Raw genomic sequence first — 22,815 nt, forward strand, 5'->3', positions numbered from 1 at the left:
GTCCGACGCGTACCCGGTCGTCAAAATAGACCAACATGGAATTACGATTCGCATGGAAACACCATTTCCGTACGAATCGAACAAAACCCCGACCGACGAAAATAAACATACAAATGCGATCCGGGAAAGCGCCGACCTGATGTCGGGATGCACGCAGCCTGCCATTCACGAACCAGGAATAACGATTCGCACCGACGTCATCCCGCACGGTGAATATTTTCTGGCAGCCAAAAACTGCCGGGAAATCAGGACGACGCGAACAAGGAGTACCAGTACGCGACGGACAGACAGGACGACGCGAACAAGGAGTACCCGTACGCGACGGACAGACATGGACCCGAACCTACGTGTCATCCCTGCCCTCATAGCAATCGACCTCCTCTACAGGTTCCGACGCAGACGCCGCAGAAGGTCAGAACAACACAGGGAGGGGGGAAATGGGGGGGGGCAGGAGCATGGGCAGGCCACTAAACCACCACCATAGTCACACAGCACACATGCCCTGGACATACCTGACCCTCAGGCCCTGGTCACTACGAGGGGGTGGGGGCGTGTCCAGCTAAGCCAGCGACCGCAACAACGGAAGTTCGTGATGACGCGAACCGGCAACACAACCAGACAGGTACGTCCCGTACCCACTCCTGAAGAGCGTGGGTACGAGTCGTACCACGCCCACACCAACGTCACCCCAACAATGGCGGGACGGCCCGTACCCACATGGCAAAGGCCTAGGGACGGGCCGCACAAGCATCACATAGCGTGGGGACGGATATGTACGACACGTACCCCCACCCGCGTACGTATGGAGCGTACCCCCATGCCAACAGTGTAAGTACGACACGTACCCCCACCCGCGTACGTATGGAGCGTACCCCCCACCCCAACAGCGTAAGTACCACACGTACCCCCACCCGGGGTCTCATGGAGCGTACCCCCCACCCCAACAGTGTAAGTACGACACGTACCCCCACCCGCGTACGTATGGAGCGTACCCCCCACCCCAACAGCATAAGTACCACACGTACCCCCACCCGCGGTCTCATGGAGCGTACCCCCCACCCCAACAGTGTAAGTACGACACGTACCCCCACCCGCGTACGTATGGAGCGTACCCCCCACCCCAACAGCGTAAGGACCATACGTACCCCCACCCACGGTCTCATGGAGCATACCCCCCACCCCAACAGTGTAAGTACCACACGTACCCCCACCTCGATTGCATGGAGCGTACCCACATCCGTGTATGTTATGAGCGTACATATTGTGAAATAGGGTAGGTGGGTGCAGAGTCCACCCAGCAGTGCCCAGAGACAGGAGGGGTGGGTGCATATCACTCCCAGCAGTGCCCAGACATGAGAGGGGTGTGTGCAGAGTCCTCCCAGCAGTGCCCTGAGACAGGAGGGGTGTGTGCAGAGTCCTCCCAGCAGTGCCCAGACATGAGAGGGGTGGGTGCAGAGTCCTCCCAGCAGTGCCCTGAGACAGGAGGGGTGGGTGCAGAGTCCTCCCAGCAGTGCCCAGACATGAGAGGGGTGTGTGCAGAGTCCTCCCAGCAGTGCCCAGAGACAGGAGGGGTGGGTGCAGAGTCCTCCCAGCAGTGCCCTGAGACAGGAGGGGTGGGTGCAGAGTCCTCCCAGCAGTGCCCAGAGACAGGAGGGGTGTGTGGAGAGTCCTCCCAGCAGTGCCCTGAGACAGGAGTGGTGGGTGCAGAGTCCTCCCAGCAGTGCCCAGACATGAGAGGGGTGGGTGCAGAGTCCTCCCAGCAGTGCCCAGACATGAGAGGGGTGGGTGCAGAGTCCCAGCAGTGCCCTGAGACAGGAGGGGTGGGTGCAGAGTCCTCCCAGCAGTGCCCAGACATGAGAGGGGTGTGTGCAGAGTCCTCCCAGCAGTGCCCAGAGACAGGAGGGGTGTGTGCCCATCACTCCCAGCAGTGCCCAGACATGAGAGGGGTGTGTGCAGAGTCCTCCCAGCAGTGCCCAGACATGAGAGGGGTGTGTGCAGAGTCCTCCCAGCAGTGCCCTGAGACAGGAGGGGTGTGTGCAGAGTCCTCCCAGCAGTGCCCAGACATGAGAGGGGTGTGTGCAGAGTCCTCCCAGCAGTACCCTGAGACAGGAGGGGTGTGTGCAGAGTCCTCCCAGCAGTGCCCAGACATGAGAGGGGTGAATGCAGAGTCCTGCCAGCAGTGCCCTGAGACAGGAGGGGTGGGTGCAGAGTCCTCCCAGCAGTGCCCTGAGACAGGAGGGGTGGGTGTAGAGTCCTCCCAGCAGTGCCCAGACATGAGAGGGGTGGGTGCAGAGTCCTCCCAGCAGTGCCCTGAGACAGGAGGGGTGTGTGCAGAGTCCTCCCAGCAGTGCCCAGACATGAGAGGGGTGGGTGCAGAGTCCTCCCAGCAGTGCCCTGAGACAGGAGGGGTGTGTGCCTATCACTCCCAGCAGTGCCCAGACATGAGAGGGGTGGGTGCAGAGTCCTCCCAGCAGTGCCCAGACATGAGAGGGGTGTGTGCAGAGTCCTCCCAGCAGTGCCCAGAGACAGGAGGGGTGGGTGCCTATCACTCCCAGCAGTGCCCAGACACAGGAGGGGTGGGTGCCTATCACTCCCAGCAGTGCCCAGACACAGGAGGGGTGGGTGCCTAACACTCCCAGCAGTGCCCATGGAACGCAAAGGGTGGAGTAGCCACAGATACCATGACCACAAATGTCAGTCAGGTGCACAAAGACCCTGCAGTACATGTACCACATGTGTGCGAGGCTGGGAGTATACGCATGCATAGGGCCAAAAAGAAAACATGTCCACATGAAGTCATGTCAATAGTCCACATACACAAGTACAATGACTACCAAGGATGCCACGAATGATGCAGGTGGAGAATGGCTCAGCATGCATGTGCAAAGTGGAAGGACTCCGTCACACACCCAGCTAATGTACACACAGCTCTTCGCTAAAGTCAGGGGACACCCTGCAGGGAAGAAGTCAGGGTACACAGAGGAAGGAATACACCTTGGGACAATTGCACCATGCAGCAACTGCTCACATGAATGGAGAAAGGTAGCTAACACAGTGTGATGGCACACAGATCCCAGGGTCCCCCCTATGACCAGCACACTACTACATTTCCCACACACCCAACACATGAACAACACCCACAACCATGTAGCAGCCCCACCAACAGCAATACCAGCAAAGCAGTAGTGTTCCAAGGGCAAAAAAAAGAATAGCTTTATTCAGCATTATCCAAAAACTGGTATGTAGTAAGTTCAATATTTACAAAGCCCATAGGGCAGTCCAGAAGTCACAGCCGGATGGGGGACACAGTGGGATGCGTGTCCCCTAGCTTGCCTGCACAGTTACAAGCCGTTGTCTTCCACAGGGGTGAGGGCATCATGTGGGGGGGAAGAACCAGGCACCGCAGGGACAGGAGGGCGAGGGGTAGGCGACATGGGTGCAGGGATGGAGGACTCCACCACAGAGGGTGGGGCAGGGCCAAAGCTGGATTCTAGGAGCGCGCTGCACACCTCGGCAAGGTCCTCCAGGGACTCCCCTGCACCCGAAGGAACCACAGGCCCCAAGGAGGGGGGTGGGTCAGAGGGATGGGTCGCAGCGCCACTGGGGGAGGGAGTGGACAGGGTGGGGGACTCAAGCACCCTGACCGTGGACTTCCTTGACCGCTTGCGGGGTGGTGTCACTGTGGGGCTCAGGGACAGAGCGGCCATGAAGGAGTCTTTGGGGGAGATGTGGCCAGCAGAGCTGAGGGGAGGGGATTTGGAGGGAGTGGATTGGGTGGAATGCGGACTCCCACTCTGGCTGCGTGTCACACGTTTGCCCCCCGACCCAGTGGGTGTGCCTACTTCACCCTGTGTGTGCGTGTCAGGAGGTGTGCGGCGGACCTTCCCTGCTGGTGTGGTGCCTGTGTCTGTTGTGGTGGGTGCATGCTTACGTCTGGGTGTATGTTGGACAGGCATGGGAGTGGGAAGTGTGGAAGGGGCAGGGGTAGGGGGTGGGACGTAGCGCTGCAGGAGACCCACTGCTGCAGTCAGTGTGGAGTCTATGGACCTCAGCAAGTTGCGTTGGTCAGCCTGCGATGAATGAATGCCCTCCAAGTATGCCTCCATGTTGTTGAGGACCTGGCTGTGGCCATGGAGGACATTAAGGATCGCAGTCTGACCAATCTGCAACTGCCGCTGGATGTCCACAGACTCAGCATTGGCGGCAGCAGTGGAGACAGGGGCAGGGGGTGCGGTGCCTGGCAGGAAGGAGACATGCGGTGACCGGGCACGTTGGGAAGGGACACGAGCACGTGGGAGGTGGCTGATGCCAATGGAGGGGGCGGTGCCAGATGTAGGGCTGCTGTCAGATGGTGGTGCAGCCACCGCCCACTCGGAGAGATCATCCTCGGACCCGTCAGCTTCATACTCTGTTGTGCCAGTCGACAGGTCCCCGGGTTCACTCTCCACCGCCTCTCTCACTCGATGTGCCAGGCACGATGTCACCGCTGGCACTGGTGCTCGGTCCCTCCGCGCCGTCTGTGTCCATGTCTCCCTCCGTGTCCCCCGACGATGCTGTGGGCAGGGTGAAGAGACAGAAATTAATCATACACCTGTATACATATGTCACATGAGTCCAATCTACTTAGGTTACAGTGCATAGCCTGAAACAAAGGAAGAGTCACAACTACAAAACAAGGTACATATGTAGGCCCTGCAAGACACAGTTGTGTGACCCACCATGCCATGGAAAAATCTATGGAGAGCATGACACAATAGCAAATGAGATGACATTGAACTTTGACTGAGGAGCAAGGCCCTGGGGACAATCCAGCACTGCATCTGCAACACACAGCGTGGCAGGCAATAGGGATGAGCAGGGACCACATCCAGGAACTAGAGGCACATGCAGCATAGGTCATCATGATAACATGCCCACCCTGACTGGCACACTGCACCTTGAGTGTATGTCCAGATAAACATCACACACTGGCCAGTCCTAGCAAGGAGATTACAGGTCTTGACATGTAGGCCATGCCCTCACCACCCACCCCCTACATGAGACAAATCTGTGGAGACACAGGAAGCACTTACATCTCTTAGACTGGGTGAAATACACATGGGATGCAAATAATCAATATTGCACACAAAATACCCAAGGTGCGCCTGTCCAAATAATCATGTACAAATGGGCATCATCAGATGATTGCAACAAGACACACAGGCAATGGCCACCGTGAGTATGTACTTGGAAAATCAGGTCAGGCTGGACAGTGGACACTTGTAATACATCTCACGTCAATATACATGGTGCCAGGGGACAATGGCACAGAGCACAACCTATGCTGTAGACACAGAGATTGTCGACATTCTCGGATTACACACATGATACCTAGGAAAAGATGCCCCTGGGGACAGTAGTGGCCACACAACTCCATGCTCCTGAATGGGAATGACTGCAACACACGCTAACATCCCTGCACTATGCGTAACGCACACTCATGTACATCATGTCACAGGCCACCACATGGGACATGCCTGCTGGAAGGCCTCGCACTCGAGAGATCAACTCCCATGTCTGGAATCAGCACTAGTGCCAACTGACATGGAACCCACAAGTCCAGAACTGGACAGGGCACAGGCAAGGTCACAAAACCTGTTACACACCCCCCCCACACATGATGCTGCAGGCATTGTACACTTGGAGAAGGTGTCAGGCTACATAACCTTGTGATGGAGTGACTACACACAGACCAGGGAACACATTGCAAGGAGGGGAAGGGAGGCAGGAGAGCACTGCAATACTCTGGCTAACAGGATCTGCACAGCACCATAAACCCTGGAAGTGTATCCATGGAACAGTGCACTCACAAATGCTGGTGAAACACAACAAACACACATGTACCTACCCCCTTCCGGCTGCTGCATCTCCTGTAGGCGCCTGTCCAAGTCTGGAAAGACCACCGCCAGCACACGTTTCTGGATGTGGGAGAGACGGCGGCGCCCGCGGGTCTTATGGCTCTCAGGTGAGTCCCCCAGCAGGACCCGTGCGATCCTCCGCATCCAGCACCGGATATCCTGCCAGCGTTTCCTCACCTGGGACAGGCGCCGCTTCCGACCATCCGCACTCCTCACGGCGCTGACGGCGTCCAGCCATATCTTCTCCTTGGCAGAGGCGTCTACCTGTGAGGATGAACAAGTGACACTACATCAATACACCTGGCACATGTCACAGGGACACAGATTAGAACACATTTGCTGTTTACAACAAGGCATAGTATGCATCCAACGCATTGCACCTTTGTCATAGGGACATGATCCTCTGGGGGAAGGCCAAAAGCAGTACGTGCCATTGAAGGGACACAGGTGGAATGAGGGCAACTACACAATCAATGATCCTGGCTCACACTGTACATCACACCCACCCCTCCTGTCTCAGGGCACTGCTGGGAGGACTCTGCACCCACCCCTCCTGTCTCAGGGCACTGCTGGGAGGACTCTGCACCCACCCCTCCTGTCTCAGGGCACTGCTGGGAGGACTCTGCACCCACCCCTCCTGTCTCAGGGCACTGCTGGGAGGACTCTGCACCCACCCCTCCTGTCTCAGGGCACTGCTGGGAGACATCAGGCATTCCCCCCCTGGGGCCCCCCCTACAGTACATAGCATGTGTGTCACACCTGGACACAATGGCAGAAGTCACAGTCACAAAAAAGGGACACAGTCTGTGCCAGTGGACACTGCACTCACCTGATAACCTGGTCGCCCATACAGCATGGGGTACCGTGGGAGGATCACATCCACCAAAGCCATGTTCTCCTCCAGGGTGAATGGCTGTGACCTCTCCACAGCCCTTGACATGGTTCCAGGGAATCAGTAGCAGCAGCTGGGTCGTGGAATACAGAGATGTGCAGGCAAGTGCTCCCTCATGGGACCTGGCTGCCTTATATCTGCCTTGCTGGCCCATCTCATGCACAGGAGTACAGAGTGATTGGTCACTCACATTTGCATCTTATGTTTCCTCCAATCCCTTCAAACCTAGCAGTCTGTGGGTTCTCAATCTGTTTTTTTCTGCTGCATGATGTCAGCCCCACAAACACATTGCAACAAAGTAGATTCATTCCAACTGACTTCTGCTGTGCACCTTCCTGAACAAAATCAAAATTTGAACTTGGTCTCCATGACAACCAGCATGCATGTAGGCCTTAATACTTGTCCCTCATGTGTCCCCTATGTAATTTGGAGCTTCACACACAGGTACGGTGCGTTCCGGGGCCCTAGGGCACCCCAAATGCATAGCAACGGCCCGTACACGCGTGCCTACGTTCACTAACACTATGGGTGTCCTCGCGTATGCGTGCACGTAGTGGTACGGGCCGTACACGCGCCTGTACGCTCCCTATCACTATTGGTGTCCTCGCGTATGCGTACACGTAGTGGTACGGGCCGTACACGCGCCTGTACGCTCCCTATCACTATTGGTGTCCTCGCGTATGCGTACACGTAGTGATAGGGAGCGTACAGGCGCGTGTATGGCCCGTACCACTACGTGTACGCATACGCGAGGACACCAATAGTGATAGGGAGCGTACAGGCGCGTGTACGGCCCGTACCACTATGGGTGTACTTGCGTATGCGTACTCGTAGTGGTACGGGCCGTACACATGCCTGTACGCTCACCATCAAGATGGGTACACATACGGCAGCACTCCCTGGTGACAGGCAGCACACAGAAAGGAATAGGGCGGACATACTTGTCCATGGATGGACATCAAGGCATTGTCTGTGCATTTCTACATGTGTGGGCCACAGGTGTGACAGGCTGTGATGTGGAACATTACTCCTGAGTGGAGAAGGCACCAGATGTATGATGAGATGTGTGCAGATGTGATGTGTGACGGTGCAACGTGTGGCAGGCATGCCCTTGACTCCTTGGACATGTGTGCATGTCGTACTGCACACTTGGGTTGACCGACACTGGCATGGCACGGACACCAACACACGGAAGTGTCCCCTGATGCCTGGTACAGGGGTTACCACACCTGACTTGTCACTACCCACGGTGCACGATGTGACTATGTCATGTATGTGTGGGGGCTTCCCATTAGGTTGATGTTGGAGCACCCTCAAAAGCTGCAGCTGTTGCAGCAACCAACATGTGTCTGTGTGTAGATTGACATTGCACACTGTTCCGCACACCATGCCACATGTGGTATCGGATGTGAGGTGCCCATGTATGCATGTGACACGGAGTAGCGTAACAAGGACATGTATGCATCCTCTCAATGAATGTGTGGTGACTCATGACATGTGCACCTTCATGGCAAGGTGTGTGGGCTGTCCTAGTGTAATGTCATGTGACCTGTGGCTCTAGTGTTCCGCTACCAGTCTCTGCAATCACCATCCTACTGATGTGTGGCTGTATGTCACTCCTGTCTTGCGTCTGGCTGTTCACTTGCACTGGGACACAGCCAATCCCATGGCATGGCATGTGGAGGTTCTCAATCTCCGTATGTAGCACATGTGTATAGACAGATTAACATGTGCTCAGTACAAATTATTTGTTGTTGTGGTGCACTCACTCATCCTTGTCACTTCCAAATTACTGCAGAGCGCCGCCTCTTCCCCGAGCAATTCCGGACTTGGCTGACTTGCAGGAGAATGATCGCATCAGGTGCTACCGCTTCCCCCGACGGTTGATTCTGGCGTTGACGGCGAGACTGGCACCACACCTGCAACTGCTGCACAGGTATCCTACGGCACTTACACCCAAGCTGAAGGTAATGGCAGCCCTACATTTTCTAGCCACGGGTACCTTTCAATATACCATAGCTCATGTTGGTGGCATGTCCCAGAGCATGTTCTGCCGTGTGCTGCATGATTTCTTAGAGGCCATGTTGATTCACCTGGATGACTTCATCAAGTTCCCAACCCCTGAACAGTTGACTGTGGTCAAGCGTGGATTCTATGCCCTGGGAGGGATGCCCCATGTCATTGGGTCCATAGATGGGACACATGTTGCTTTGGTGCCACCACACGCACAGGAGGTGGCGTACCGCAATCGGAAGCACTACCACTCCATCAATGCCCTTGTGGTGTGTCTGTCCAACATGGTGATTTCACATGTCTGTGCTCGTTTTCCAGGATCAGCACACGATGCCTACATCATGAGGCGTAGCAGGATGCCTGAAATGATGACGCAGCTGCGCAACGAACGAGCATGTGTTGTTGGTGGGTACACTCTTGCTGTCCTGTATTTTGCGTAGACTTCCAGCCCGACCGCTTCCGCTGTCCTACTAATGTCCATGTTGTTTCCATGTAGGGGACGCTGGCTATCCCAACATGCCATGGCTGATCACACCTCTCCGCAACCCCATCACGCCGGCCCAGCTCCGCTACAACACCGCCCATGGTCGGACAAGGCGAGTGATAGAGAGGACGTTTGGCCTGCTGAAGAGCCGATTCAGGTGCCTCCACAAGACCGGCGGCGCGCTCCCATATGCCCCTGCGAAGGTCTGCAAAATCTTCATGGTCTGCTGCATGCTGCACAACATGGCAGTTGAGAAAGCTGTGCCACTCATCCTGGATGAAGATGACCAGGACCATCCACCCGTGGAGGACGAAGGGCTTGGCAATGGGGCCAGTGATGTGGAGGATGTGGAGCCGCAGGAGGACATCCGGACTCGGCTCATACGCGACTTCTTTGCTTAGTGGTGAGTACCAGTGTCTGAGTGTGCACACATTGCTCCACGTGTGGCATGTGTTGTGATGTGTGTCTCCACCTGCATGTATGGCACATGAGTCAGAGGTGTGTGTGGGTGTGTCACTGGAGTGATGGTGGCAGTGATGGTTGTATTCCCCCAGTCATAATTGTGACCTAGCATGTTGTCATCCGTACATGTGTTGAGTGAATGCACATGCAAGTGTCTGTGCTTTTTGTGGCTGACTTCTTGTGTGTCTCTCTTCCCCAGGTACTTGCGCATGCCGTCTGCTGGTTGAATTGTTGTGGCACTGCTATTCCTCATGGACACGTCATCGTGTGCTGACTCAGCGTTACACGCACGGACTAGTTTGGAAGTCTCATTGGGGTAAGGGATGCATCAGGGGTGTATTGGGTTTGGCAGTTGTTCACTATGTATGCACACTGCCCTGTCGATGTTTGGTTCCTCTGCAGCCATGTAGCATCACCATGGGACACGACATGCAGCTGTGTACACCTGAATAGATGGTCTGACTTGTTGACAGTCATCAGTGATGGGATAGTGGATTGTGATGATGGCATCAATGTGTGTAACACTGCCCTCGGACACATACGGTTTGCATTGGCTTGACATGGTGTGGGACTTCAGCATCAGCGGATCAATGGTGTATGGCAGTCTCTCCGTGAGCAGCTGTGGGTGTTCAGCTGTTAACCGACAATTGTGTGCCAGTTCCATGGCTATCACGCATTTGTGCTGCAGAAGGGGGGTGCCAGTGTTGGACCCACATGTTACTCCACATGAAGTGTTCATGTGTACTTCAAGTTGCCTCTGCAACCCCGAAAACATGACTAATAAAGGTGTCCCTATGCCTCCAAGGTGCCTCTTCTCAGTCAATGCTGGTGTGTTGCCACGGGGCATCCAGCATGTCTGGCATGGTTTTCCCTGATAGTGGCTATGTGTCTATGTGTCGAGTAGCAAGATGCAAGCTGTGTGTGTGGGATGAGACTGTGTATTGTGCATGATGTCCATGACTGTGTGGGTATTGTGACATGTGCCATCCCCATGCATCCAACATTGGCCAGGCCCCCATTCTCTGCATCTCCCGGACTCAGGCTTGCAGGACATGGTTCAGCCACCTGTCTACACATACCTGGGTGCCCCCAGGACACTGGACGGGATCCCTGACCTCTGCGCATGACTGTTGCTGTACTCAATGTGCCTGTCAGCACGGTTGTGCGTCCACCCCCTCAGCTGGTTGGGCCCATCACGGGTGTGTATGGTGCTCCATGTCTGTCTTGCCTAATACACTGTGACCCGTGTGTCCTGTGCCAGACTCAGGCCCCAGGGTGTGGATGGTTGAAGTCAAAAGAGCAGTCAGGCATGTTTAGACTTTACAAGACACATGTAAGGTAATAATGCAACCAGCAGGCATCTTCTCTTCATGGTGTGAATTTTTATTATTGTGGGGGGGTGGGGGGGGGGTATGATGTGATGGGCTTTCCGGGAGTTTGGAATCCAAAGTTCAGTAGGGGAGTTGGTGTCCTTGCCATTGGGAATCCTCAGAGTCCATGCCACAGTCTTTGTCAACATTGGTCAGACAGTGACCAGCAGGGCCATGTGGCAGAGAATGTCTCTTGATGCTGTGATGCTGTTGCTCCAGTGGGCCAGGTGCCAGGCCAGGTGTCCTGGGAGATGGTGATGTAGCGCAGACCCTCACGGTCCTTTCCGTGGACGACCCGGCCTCCTGCGGGGACCCTCGGAAGCAGGCCGTGACGATGCTTGGGAAGCTCCTTCGGATGTTTCCTCCTCCTCCTCCCTCCCTGTGGGTGGTGATGTTCTACGCCTTCTGGCACAGGGAGGGTTGCCCATGTTGTCGGCCATCCGACGGAGTGTATCGTGAATTCCCGTGTATGACGTCACGAGCTCAGCCTGTCCGTCCTCCATCCTCCGTTGGTGTTGCAGTAGACAGGCATGTAGCTCCGCATGTTGCTGGGCCTGCTGGGTCTTGATCCCCTCGAGGACGGACACAACCTGGGCCATGCCCGTGGTGTCCTGCCGGTATGAGTCCAGGATGTTACGGACATGGGAAAATACCGGTTCCCCAGCCAACTGGTCAGGCTGGTGCCTCCGCCATCCTCCACTCCCACCACCCCTGCCCACTTGCACCTGGCCTGCCCTTGTGGGCACATCGGGTCTCCGGGACCCCTGAGGGGTGGCATTGGCGTTGTCGCCTGCCTCCTCCTGGGTGCACGGGACACCGTGTCCCTCCTGGCCAGCCTGGCTGCTTTGTGGTGGTGGGGCAGGGATCCTGGGTGTCTCCTGGGATGTGGCAGGAGTGGGGGTGGTGGTTGGCCCCGTTGTACCTGACGCAGGTGCTGCAGGTGGTTGGACACCAGAGGGGCCAGGTTGGTCGGGGTCGTCCACAGAGTGGTGAGAGTCGTCGCTGCCGGTGGGATCGGCCTCCCGCAGAGCCGGGGCCTGTGAGTCTTCCCCCCCAGTGTTGGGGGGTGAACCACGAGGTTGACCTGTGTGTGAGAGAGACAATGTTAATTTTGGTCCATGCAACATCCATGTTTCATCAGTTTCAGAGTTGGCACATTTCCTCTTGGATTTTGGATCTGTCCTGCATTCCACTCACAGTGCACTTGTGCATGGGTGTGTCCCTTGGGCACCACTTTGGCGCCTTTAACTATGTGTGGCACTGTCTTACTTGCTGCGTCAAGTGTGACTGCAGTCAGCAGTGGAGTGGGCAGGTGTGGCGAGCCATGCATTGGGGCCTTCCGTGTAGCACTGTACATGTGCACATGGAGTGTATCCACACACTTATATAATGCAGGTAGCTGTTGTTGTGCTCGTGCACAGGTTGTGACATGGCCCTGTGTTTTGCCATGGGGAAGAGGGGGGGTTCTGGCACTGGCCACCCTTGGCTACATGCACGCAGTCCACCTGCTGACAAGCAGACATTCCCACAAACCACAAGGCTGATTTGCTCTCCCTGTGTCTCCCTCCCTCTCTGTCCCCCTCTCCCTCCCTCTCTGTCCCCCTCTCCCTCCCTCCCTGTGTCAGCCTCCTCCCCCTGTCCGTCTCCCTGTGTCTCCCTCCCTCTCTGTCCCCCTCTCCTTCCCTCCCTGTGTCAGCCTCCTCCCCCTGTCCGTCTCCCTGTGTCTCCCTCCCTCTCTGTCCCCCTCTCCCTCCCTCTCTGTCCCCCCTCCCTCCCTCCCTGTGTCAGCCTCCTCCCCCTGTCCGTCTCCCTGTGTCTCCCTCCCTCTCTGTCCCCCTCTCCCTCCCTCTCTGTCCCCCCTCCCTCCCTCCCTGTGTCAGCCTCCTCCCCCTGTCCGTCTCCCTGTGTCTCCCTCCCTCTCTGTCCCCCTCTCCCTCCCTCTGTGTGTCAGCCTCCTCCCCCTGTCCGTCTCCCTGTGTCTCCCTCCCTCTGTGTGTCACCCTCTGTCACCTAAGGCCAGCTTCCTGGGCACACACTGTTAGCAGATCTTTGAATGGCCCTTGGCTTGTTGCTGTGAGTTGGTTTCTGATCTCCAGGCACCCATTGGGTGTAGTGTGTGTGTCTGCGCTGCTGCTGTGGTGGTGTGTGCTGCCACTCTTTCACAGTGTTGGCTGTTCATTAGCTGCTGTCATATGCAACAAGTGCCTTCACCCTCATGTGTTAATGCAAGGCGTCCGCCATTTGCTGGCGAGTCTTTCCTGTGTGGGGACACAGTGTTAGTCTGGCTGTGACCTAGGCCATATGGGCAGAGGGCATTGTTGTCTGCTTCTGAGTTGCACTATGTGATTTTTGGGGCCCACCCTCCCGCCATCCGGCTTATCGTGTCATGTGTTGGTGTCTTCTGTGGCCTGTGACTTGACATTGTGCAGCTGGGTGCATGGGGCATGGTGGCGCCAGTGGCATGTGCGTGTTCATGGAGTGTGGTTGAGTCATGCGATAGCTTGGGGTGGTTGCGTGCCTGTTTGTGGGTTTGGTTGTGGATGACGTTCCCCCCATGTGAGGTGCGTTGTTTGTGTACTCACCCGGGTCTCGGAGTCCTCCTAATCCTTCGACTGCCTCCACCGGCAGTATGGCCATCACCCTCTCCTCCCAGGGCTGGTAGTGTACGGGTCTGCGGGAGGGCCCTCCTCCAGTGACGTTGGCCTGGTTGTGTTCGTCCGTCATCTTGGCTCGGACCCTCCTCCGCAGATCGTACCACCTGTTCTGGCATTCCTGCTTGTTCATTCTGGTGTCCGCAACAGCATTCACAGCATCGACGATGGTCTGCCACATGGCTGTTTTTTCTGCCATGCTGGTCTGTCTGACCAATGTTCCAAAGAAGTGTGGCTCGACTCTGAGGATTTCATCAACAAGGACCTCCAACTCTCGGTTACTGAACTTTGGATTCTTGTTAGTGGGCATGGTGAGGGGTGTGGGTGTGGATGGTGGGGGGTGTGTGTGGATGGTTGTGGGTGTGTGGGTGTGGTTGTGCAGGTGTGTGTGAATGTGATGAGGGTGTGTTTGTGAAGGTGGTTGTGTGAAGGTGTGCAAGTGTATGGTGTGTTGAAGCTTCTAGTTTGGTGCTGTAGGTTGTCTGTGGGGTCTGGCAGCAGTAAGTCTGTTGCAAAGGCTCATGGTTTGTGTGTGTGGGCCCTTTTTATTGGTCCATTGGTGGGTGTGGCTGTGTTTGAAGTTTGGGTGGGTGTGTTATAAGGAGTGGTGGTGTTTTGGGCCTCTGTTTGTTTTTGGCAGTTGCAGGTCAGTGAATGTGTTTTTTTAGTGGTTGTTGGACATGTTTAGTGGCTTTGTGCCATTCGAATGGTGTATTCTTGTGTTGTTTTGTTTTGTCCTGGTTGTGTACGTGCGTTTTTAGCGTGTGTACGGTGTGTACATGGGCCATTTGGTTGTACAGTGCTGTCCTTGTGTGTGGCTTGGTACGACTCGTACATGCGGTTGTGATGTTGGGGCCTGGGGTGCGCTCCGTACTTAGGAGGTTGTGGTGGGGGTGCGACTCTGACGTACACGGGTCTACATACACGGTGGTACGACACGTACACGGGTGGGGGTTCGACTCTAACGTACTGGGGTGTACATACACGGTGGTACGACACGTACACGGGTGGTGGTTCGACTCGAACGTACTGGGGTGTACATACACGGTGGTACGACACGTACACGGGTGGGGGTGCGACTCTGACGTACACGGGTGTACATTCAGGGGGGTACCACACGTACAGGGGTGGTGGTTCGACTCAAACGTACTGGGGTGTACATATACGGTGGTACGACACGTACACGGGTGGGGGTTCGACTCGAACGTACTGGGGTGTACATACACGGTGGTACAACACGTACACGGGTGGGGGTTCGACTCGAACGTACTGGGGTGTACATACACGGTGGTACGACACGTACACGGGTGGGGGTTCGACTCGAACGTACTGGGGTGTACATACACGGTGGTACGACACGTACACGGGTAGGGGTTCGACTCGAACGTACTGGGGTGTACATACAGGGGTGTACCACACGTACAGGGGTGGGGGTTCGACTCGAACGTACTGGGGTGTACATACACGGTGGTACGACACGTACACGGGTGGGGGTTCGACTCAAACGTACTGGGGTGTACATACACGGGTGGGGGTTCGACATGTACACGGGTGTACATACAGGGGGGGTGTACATACACGGGGAGTACGACTCGAACGTATGGGTGCTGGGGGGAGTGTTGGTCGCGTATGCGGGCACATGTCTCCATGGTTGCTATGGGAGTTCGGTGCGGACGGTGTTTTTACCATACGGTTGTACGGTCGGACGCACGGGTAGGATCGTGATTCCTCGGTCGGACTTCACTTTTCACATTTGTACGGTCAGTCAAAAAAACACTTTATTCGATTAATAAAAATCATAAAAGCACAGAAGATCATAAAAAAGGCATGTACCATAACATATCCAATACACAATAAGGTTACAATAAATCCATATAGTAAAAACAACATACAAACATAATAAAGATTTCATTAAAAATCACTCATATATTGCACAAGCTAAAAGGGTTTTTTCGCCTTGCAGCGCATAGCAGCCACCAGGAAATTTGCCACACTAAAGATAATGCGAGTACTGCTCAGCTGTTGAAGAAACAACAGAGCAGGTCTGACTTGTAAGAAGCCGGCTTCCTTTAAAATAGGAAGTAAATATTTTTTGCGGCTTGCAGAATAAAACTCGCAAAACATAATAAAATGCAATGTGTCCTGGCATGAGAAGTCATCACAATGGCAAGGTGTGCTACATTCGGGCTTAGCCCACGACAAATAAGAGCCAAGTGAATAGTGGATCATGTTAAATCTAAAACGGAGTAATAAAAATCTATGGAACGGGTTTGAAACAATATTTAGATAGGGTTCCAGCGAGGGAGACGAGAGAAGCAGAAAATGCGCTCTCACACTTGGTTTTCGAATTTCCCTCTCCTCGCGGTCCATAGTGAGCCTATCTAGAAAAAACTGCCTGGTCCAGGCAATATCAGCTTTAACTATAAGTGAGGGGGATGAAAAAAGCTCAGGACGCCCCAAGCTAGAGAACGCCACTCTGATATATTCTAACCAGGGGATTCTGTTAGCATGGTCTAAGGCTAAAACGTCCTTCAGAATCTAATGGTTAAGAGAAATTTCCTGGTTTAACCAAGTTTTCACTCAGAATAACAATGGGGCCAGCTTCAATTTATCAGAGACATAGCCCAACCCAACCTCCGCATGAATGGAAAAAACAGGGGTTGATTGGGGAACTGAAAGCAATGAACGCAGGAATCTGTTTTCTGCGACTTGAATCAAATCCTGCGTAACATAGCCCCACAGAGCCGCGCCGTAAGTGGCGATAGCCAGGCTTTTTGCAGTATAGACTTTCAGCAGGGCCTCCATAGGCCTTGCCCCCAGCTTCTTGGCAAAACTCATCACAGCTGAGGTAGACCTGGCTACAGAGTTACGTTTCAATTTAATTTGCGGGCCCCAAGAGCCATTTTCATCAAAAAGAACACCCAAATAGCAGAAAGCCTTAACCCTAGAAATCTCTTCCCCGTTGCAAAACAGGGATCTAGACTTGGCCTTTTTGCACTGTTTCCCCGCAACCATAAAATGGGATTTTTTAATGTTCACATTTGTACGGTAAATCGTCCGAGGACGTGTCGGACACATTTTCCGACCCGAGGACGTGTGGGGAATTATTCCCGAGGCGGTTCGTATGGACTATTTACCATGCGAATCGTGATTGCCAGTTTGTACGGCACTTGTCCGATTCGTACGGTAAAAAGACCGGATACGAGTCGGACGGGCCTTTTTTTTACCGGATCGTGATCGGCACCTTTATGTCTGTAGTGAATACGTAACTCTACTAAGGCAACTCATGTAATAGGTGTTTGTCATATGAGACCAATTTACAACTATAAATTAGTCCAAACTTTTCATTGACTCGATGCGCTTACCTGTATTGCACAAGGAGAAAACTTCAACTCACCCGGTATCTACTCAGGTAAATGGAGGCCCCACCCTAGAATAGAGGGGAATTGTTTCTTGTAAACAAAGGACATAAGAAACTGTAAGAAATTCCTTCTATTTATATCTCACATTATGGTTACTGTCTCGTGAATTGCATATAAATCCAAACATAGGCTCGGATAGGACATAACTAAAAATACCTAAAAGTGACTACGATATAATTGTAAAAAACTCACTTCATTGCGTACATCCCCAATATTAATATGGAGTTGGTGATGAGAAAAGAAAGGATCTCTTTAATTAGCACCACCCAATGGCCAAAAACCTTTTTAAGTACAAATGTTTAAAAGCGTGGTAAATCATTAAGCTATAGTCGACAGAGATACCTAGCCGTGACTACGTCATTGTGAGAAAGAAGCAAGTGATCTTTGTCTCCTCTTTCCCTCCTTATGTGATTTTGGTGACCTGGTCGATACCCGAACCACAGATACTACCTCTGTGACATGGAGGTTCAGTGGTGGGAAGGAAGGATATCCAGATGACACTGACCAGTCTTTGGTAATTGATGGAAATCCTTCTAAGTCGCATAGGTCCCGTTTCTATTTGCGCATAGGGTTTTTATGTCTGTGGAGTTTCTTGAGGCTTCTCTTTTGCAGATAGACCACCAGACTCAATTTGTTTTGTAAAATGCAAAACACATCGCAAAGAATTTCATGCTCAGAACACTAACTAAATATGCTTCCATTATGACACCACTTACAAAAAAAATCATTCATACATGACAATAATACTCATTTGGAGTAAATACAACAAAAATGTTTTTCTTACCAAAAAAATGCAACTACGCAAAACTGCAGAACAACCACTGTCGCAACCGCAAACAGGAATAAAAAGCTTTACACTAGAATAAAAAGGAGAAAAAAACATTACAATCACATATGCAAATAATACACCAGTCCACACACAACCCACCAGCTAAGGGGTAGGTAGGCCTAAGAGTAAATAAAATCTTCACCCCCGTAAAAGGGGAGCAACCCTTGCCCTTGAGGCCACTCCCCAACACAAAAATGTAAAAAACCCTGGTGTCTAGTGGCTTCTGCTCCCGTTGTAGGCCTAAAAACAAACTGTTATTCTGCCACCCAAAGAGGGCTGAAAAAGGGCCACAATCATCCTCCCATAAAGGGGAGCGACCCATGTCCAAGGGGCCGCTCCCCAACATAAAAATAAAACCCTGGTGGCCTAGTGACCCTACAAAAAAACAAATCAGCCGATCTGCCCCTCAGGGTGGCAGAAATGGGCACATTAATGCTCCCCAAAGGGGAGCAACCCTTGCCCAAGGGGCCACTCCCCACAAACAAATCCCTAATGGTCTAGTGGGCCCAATTTTTAAAAAAATGGCAAGATCTGCCCACCAGACACAGCCACAAACATTGCCCCCAAAAGAGAGACTGACCCTTGACCAAGGGGTCACTCTCCACAAATAAATCCCTGGTGGTCTAGTGGGCCCAATATAAAAAAATGGTGAAATCTGCCCCCCCCCATGGGGGCAGACAGCCACAAACAATGCCCCCAAGGGGAAGCGACCCTTGCCCAAGGGGCCACTCCCCACAAATAAATCCCTGGTGGCCTGTTTGCCATACAAAACAAAATCTGCCGTTCTACCCACCCAGGGGCACAGAAACGGCCAAATTAATGCTCCCCAAAGGGGAGCGACCCTTGCCCAAGGGTCCACTCCTCACAAACAAATCCCTGGTGGTCTAGTGGGCCTAATTTTAAAAAACAGATGGCGATCTGGACCCTGGGGACAGACACAGCCACAAATATTGACCCCAAAGGAGAGCAACCCTTGCCCAAGGGGTCACTCTCCACAAATATCTCCCTGATGGCTAGTGGGCCCTAGATTAAAAAAATTGCGAAATCTGCCCCCCCATGGGGGCAGACAGCCAAAAACATAGCCCTCAAAGGTAAGTGACCCTTGCCCAAGGGGTCACTCCCCACTAAATACTCCCTGGTGGTCCAGTGGGACGTTTTTGTTTATATCTATGCAAAATCTGCCCCCCCCAGGGGGGGCAGACAAAGCCAAAATTACTACCCCCATAAGGGGAGCGATCCTTGGCTAAGGGGCCGCTCCCCCAAACAACAAAAATCACTAGTCTAGTGGGCATTCCTGCTGCACGATCGTGCAGCAGGAATGCACAAAAGAGGAATCGGGGGAAAGGAAAACCCTTTCCTTTCCCGCGATGCCTCTTTTGGATAAATCCCCCCCCCCCTCCCCAGACCCAGGCTTCCTGCACGTCGGGGAACAAAGGTAAACCTCCAATGATGTCAGCACGCCTTGCGTGCTGACGTCATTGATGACGTATACAGGGGGGGGGGCGGGGGAGGCAGGGGAAGGGCTTCCCCTGCCTTCCCCGGTAAAAAGACCCAGTTCGGCCTCCCATGGGGGGAGCGCTTCCCACTGTGTGCCATGACGAGTCCAGCTCGTCATGAGCACCGAAGGGGTTAAGGTGAAGCTGTGCTTCGGACGCTGCATTGTTCTGCATTTTTGCATGAAGGGGTTGATGGAAAAGTAGCAATTTGCTTAGTGAACAATGTCATTGCCTCAGCTTCTGCCCTGTCTTAATTTGGGATGACATTGTGTTGTATGGTGTACTGGTGGTGTCACTGGCATTTTATAGCTAACAATCTGCCGTTGGTGCGGTACTGCAGCACTTTTAGTACTTCCAAGGGCATTCAGTCATTCCATCACAGACCGGAGTCAAATGCCTAGTCAGCGATGCGTCAAGCACAAGGTAAGTGGTTTTATTTATTTATTTTATTTTCCATAACACATTGTACGTTGACTTCCCCCCTCCTCACCACTCTTACCTGTACCAGCTGCGCCTGCCTTCACAATCTGGACGGTAACTGCTCACCAATCAAATAGAGATACAGCTAGGGCAGTCTTAACAGCTTTTTAGGCCCTGGGCAAAGCAGTGCACTGGGCCCCATCTACACAACCACTCATGAGAATAAAAATGTTTACCGGAAAATTAGTGTTAAATTCTGGTCTACATGGGGCCCTTATGCACGTGGGGCCCCCGGGCAACAGACCAGCGTGCCCATGTGTTAAGTGGGCACCGGATGCGGCCAGCTGTGCTAATCCAGATACTGGTCTTTTAATCACCTACAGATTGGATTGTTTGCAGGGGTGAATCCTCCATTATGGCGAAGGAGAATCAGCCAGTGAATAAAAAATAAAATTATAATAAAATTATTTTATTATCACTTTATTTTTAATATACTCAGCCGAGTCTGCTGAGTCAAGGGAGGGGCACGGCCATCCTCTGCGTCAGCAGCCAGGGAGGAGGACTGGTAGGTGCGCTGTAAATGCGCATTTCGGTTTGGCTGGCCATTTAAGTATGACCAAACCGACATGCGCACTTACTTTTCTCAAGCCCAGCTGTCTCGGACAGCCAGGTGGGAGAAGAGGCACAGGCTCCCTTTCCCTAACTGAGCATTTCAGCCCACTCAGACCAATCCCAGCACTTCTCTCATGTTGGGTAATAGCATGAGAGCAGCATCTGGATTCGGTGGAGAGGAGAACAGAGGAGCACTGAGACGGCCTTCATCAGCAGCAGGTTAGTTCTTTTATTTTTTAAATATTTTAATATTCATCCCCCCATTACTTCCCCACCAATTTTTAGTGGCAACAGCCGCAACTGAGTTTGAGCTGCGTTAGTCGATGACCACAGGAACCAGGTGCACAAAAAATTCTGGATAACAACAGAGCTCTCCAGATTCTTTGTTCTATGCGTGAGTAGCTATTCTTCTACAGAATTATTTCCATTCTGATATATGTAAGCCTGTTTATCACTTTATAATTTCATGACTGCACATAACAAAATATTAAAAGAGAACCTCACCGAGATGACTTAATGATACATGGAACCAGGAAACTTGAGAGCCCTGCTACAGTGGTTTGTACATAGGAAGCCTGGGTCTTGAAACTTGGCGGCAGCGGTGACATAGAGTCACTTAGCGCCCTCAGTAGAGGGCAGTTCCTCCTCCTCTATTCAGTATCTGTCTAAACATCATGTACTCATTTCTACGCTGCGTCTGGATACAAATCTCAACATTTCCATTGAAACTAACTCTTAACAGGCCCTGTGCCATGGATTTCAGACAGCCTTGGATTCTGCCACTGGAGCAGTAATAGGGCTTACAGTTTCACCTTTCCCTAAAATATGGACTTATCTGCAAGCTATTGGTGGCAATGAACTTCAGAATAATCCTCACAGAGACCTGTACATGTGACAGGACAGTGCTACAAGACCCCTGGTAAGCTGTGGCACAGGGAGCTACTCTCAGAACTCTATGGTTTACAGGACTTTTCACCCTGGAGCAGACCTGAGGGAATGACACAGAATCTTCCAATTAAAACTAACTCGATTTAGTGCTACAGCGATTGTAATTAATATATAAAGTTTCTGATTACCCCGCCAAATAGAAAAGCATTGGACTACTTATGAACTACTCTAGTATTTATTTTAGCCAATAACTTAGGGAAGTGTCATGTACAATCAATCGTTTGATACTGTTTAAGATAATTTTAGGTGAATTGGCTTTATGGTTAAATGCATATTTGCTTGCTGCTTGCAATTTGATATTTGATATTTGTGGGGTATTTATAGAGCGCGACGTTCGCTCCGAATGGAGCATCTTGGCGCTAGTGAATGAGAGAAAGCTGGTCCAGGAGGGGTTTAGATAGGAGGAAGTTAGATGGAAGCCTTAGAGTGTTCATCCGGGAGTTTGAAAATCCATGTTTTCAGGAGCTTTCTGAAGGGTTTTTCCTGGGTTCCTGTGAAGATGCCATTAAAGCTTTTTCCAGGACAATCTTTTTCTCCCAGACAGCCACATGTCATACATGCTACATTGATTTTCGCAGCAAGTGCCTTAGCCCCTTGAGCTGCTTCGATTCACGGAGGCGTATACCCCGTGGTGTTTCTCGGCCAAATTCAGGTATGGGCCATTTCGTTATGGCAACCGCATTAGATAATAGCAAAGGGCCTGCATTTTCGTAAGGGGTTATTTTTAATTCGCAATATTTTTTATTTGCATTAAAACCGAGCTGTTTTCTTTCACAGATCCTGTAACAAGACGTTTTTTTTCTGTTGCAAGTGGCTCGAGCTAAGGGGCGTGACATTATAGACCGACTAAACAAAAGTTTAAGGTAATTCTTGCTCTCTTATCATTTAGAAACATTGTCCTAGAAGCGTACAGGGCCATTTTATATAAAGTCTTGTTGTGATCAGATAATAAGTAGCTCACAAATATAATAGATCGAGGGAGATCCTTATGTGGGTATTCACCGTAATGATGTTGGCTAATTTAGATGTGCATTGCGGGGTTGCCCGAATGTTAAACAAAAAGGGGCATAACAGTGCTGAAATTCCATACACATATCTAGATTCAACAGAAATAGATGTTAGTGAAGGGAATGCGTCATGTTCATTACGAAGTTCCCGCCATTCTGGCAAATGTTGACATTCGCTTTATACAGTAACTGGAAAGCCTAACATACATTTTATGTGGAGTATGTCTTTCATATTTGGTAGGCTGTGAGTTTAGACACAGTTGAGCAAAGTTAAAATGTGCATGATATATACTTGCAGATTTGGATATCTTC

This window comes from Triturus cristatus, chromosome 11 (assembly GCF_964204655.1).
Source record: "Triturus cristatus chromosome 11, aTriCri1.1, whole genome shotgun sequence".
Lineage (NCBI taxonomy): Eukaryota > Metazoa > Chordata > Amphibia > Caudata > Salamandridae > Triturus > Triturus cristatus.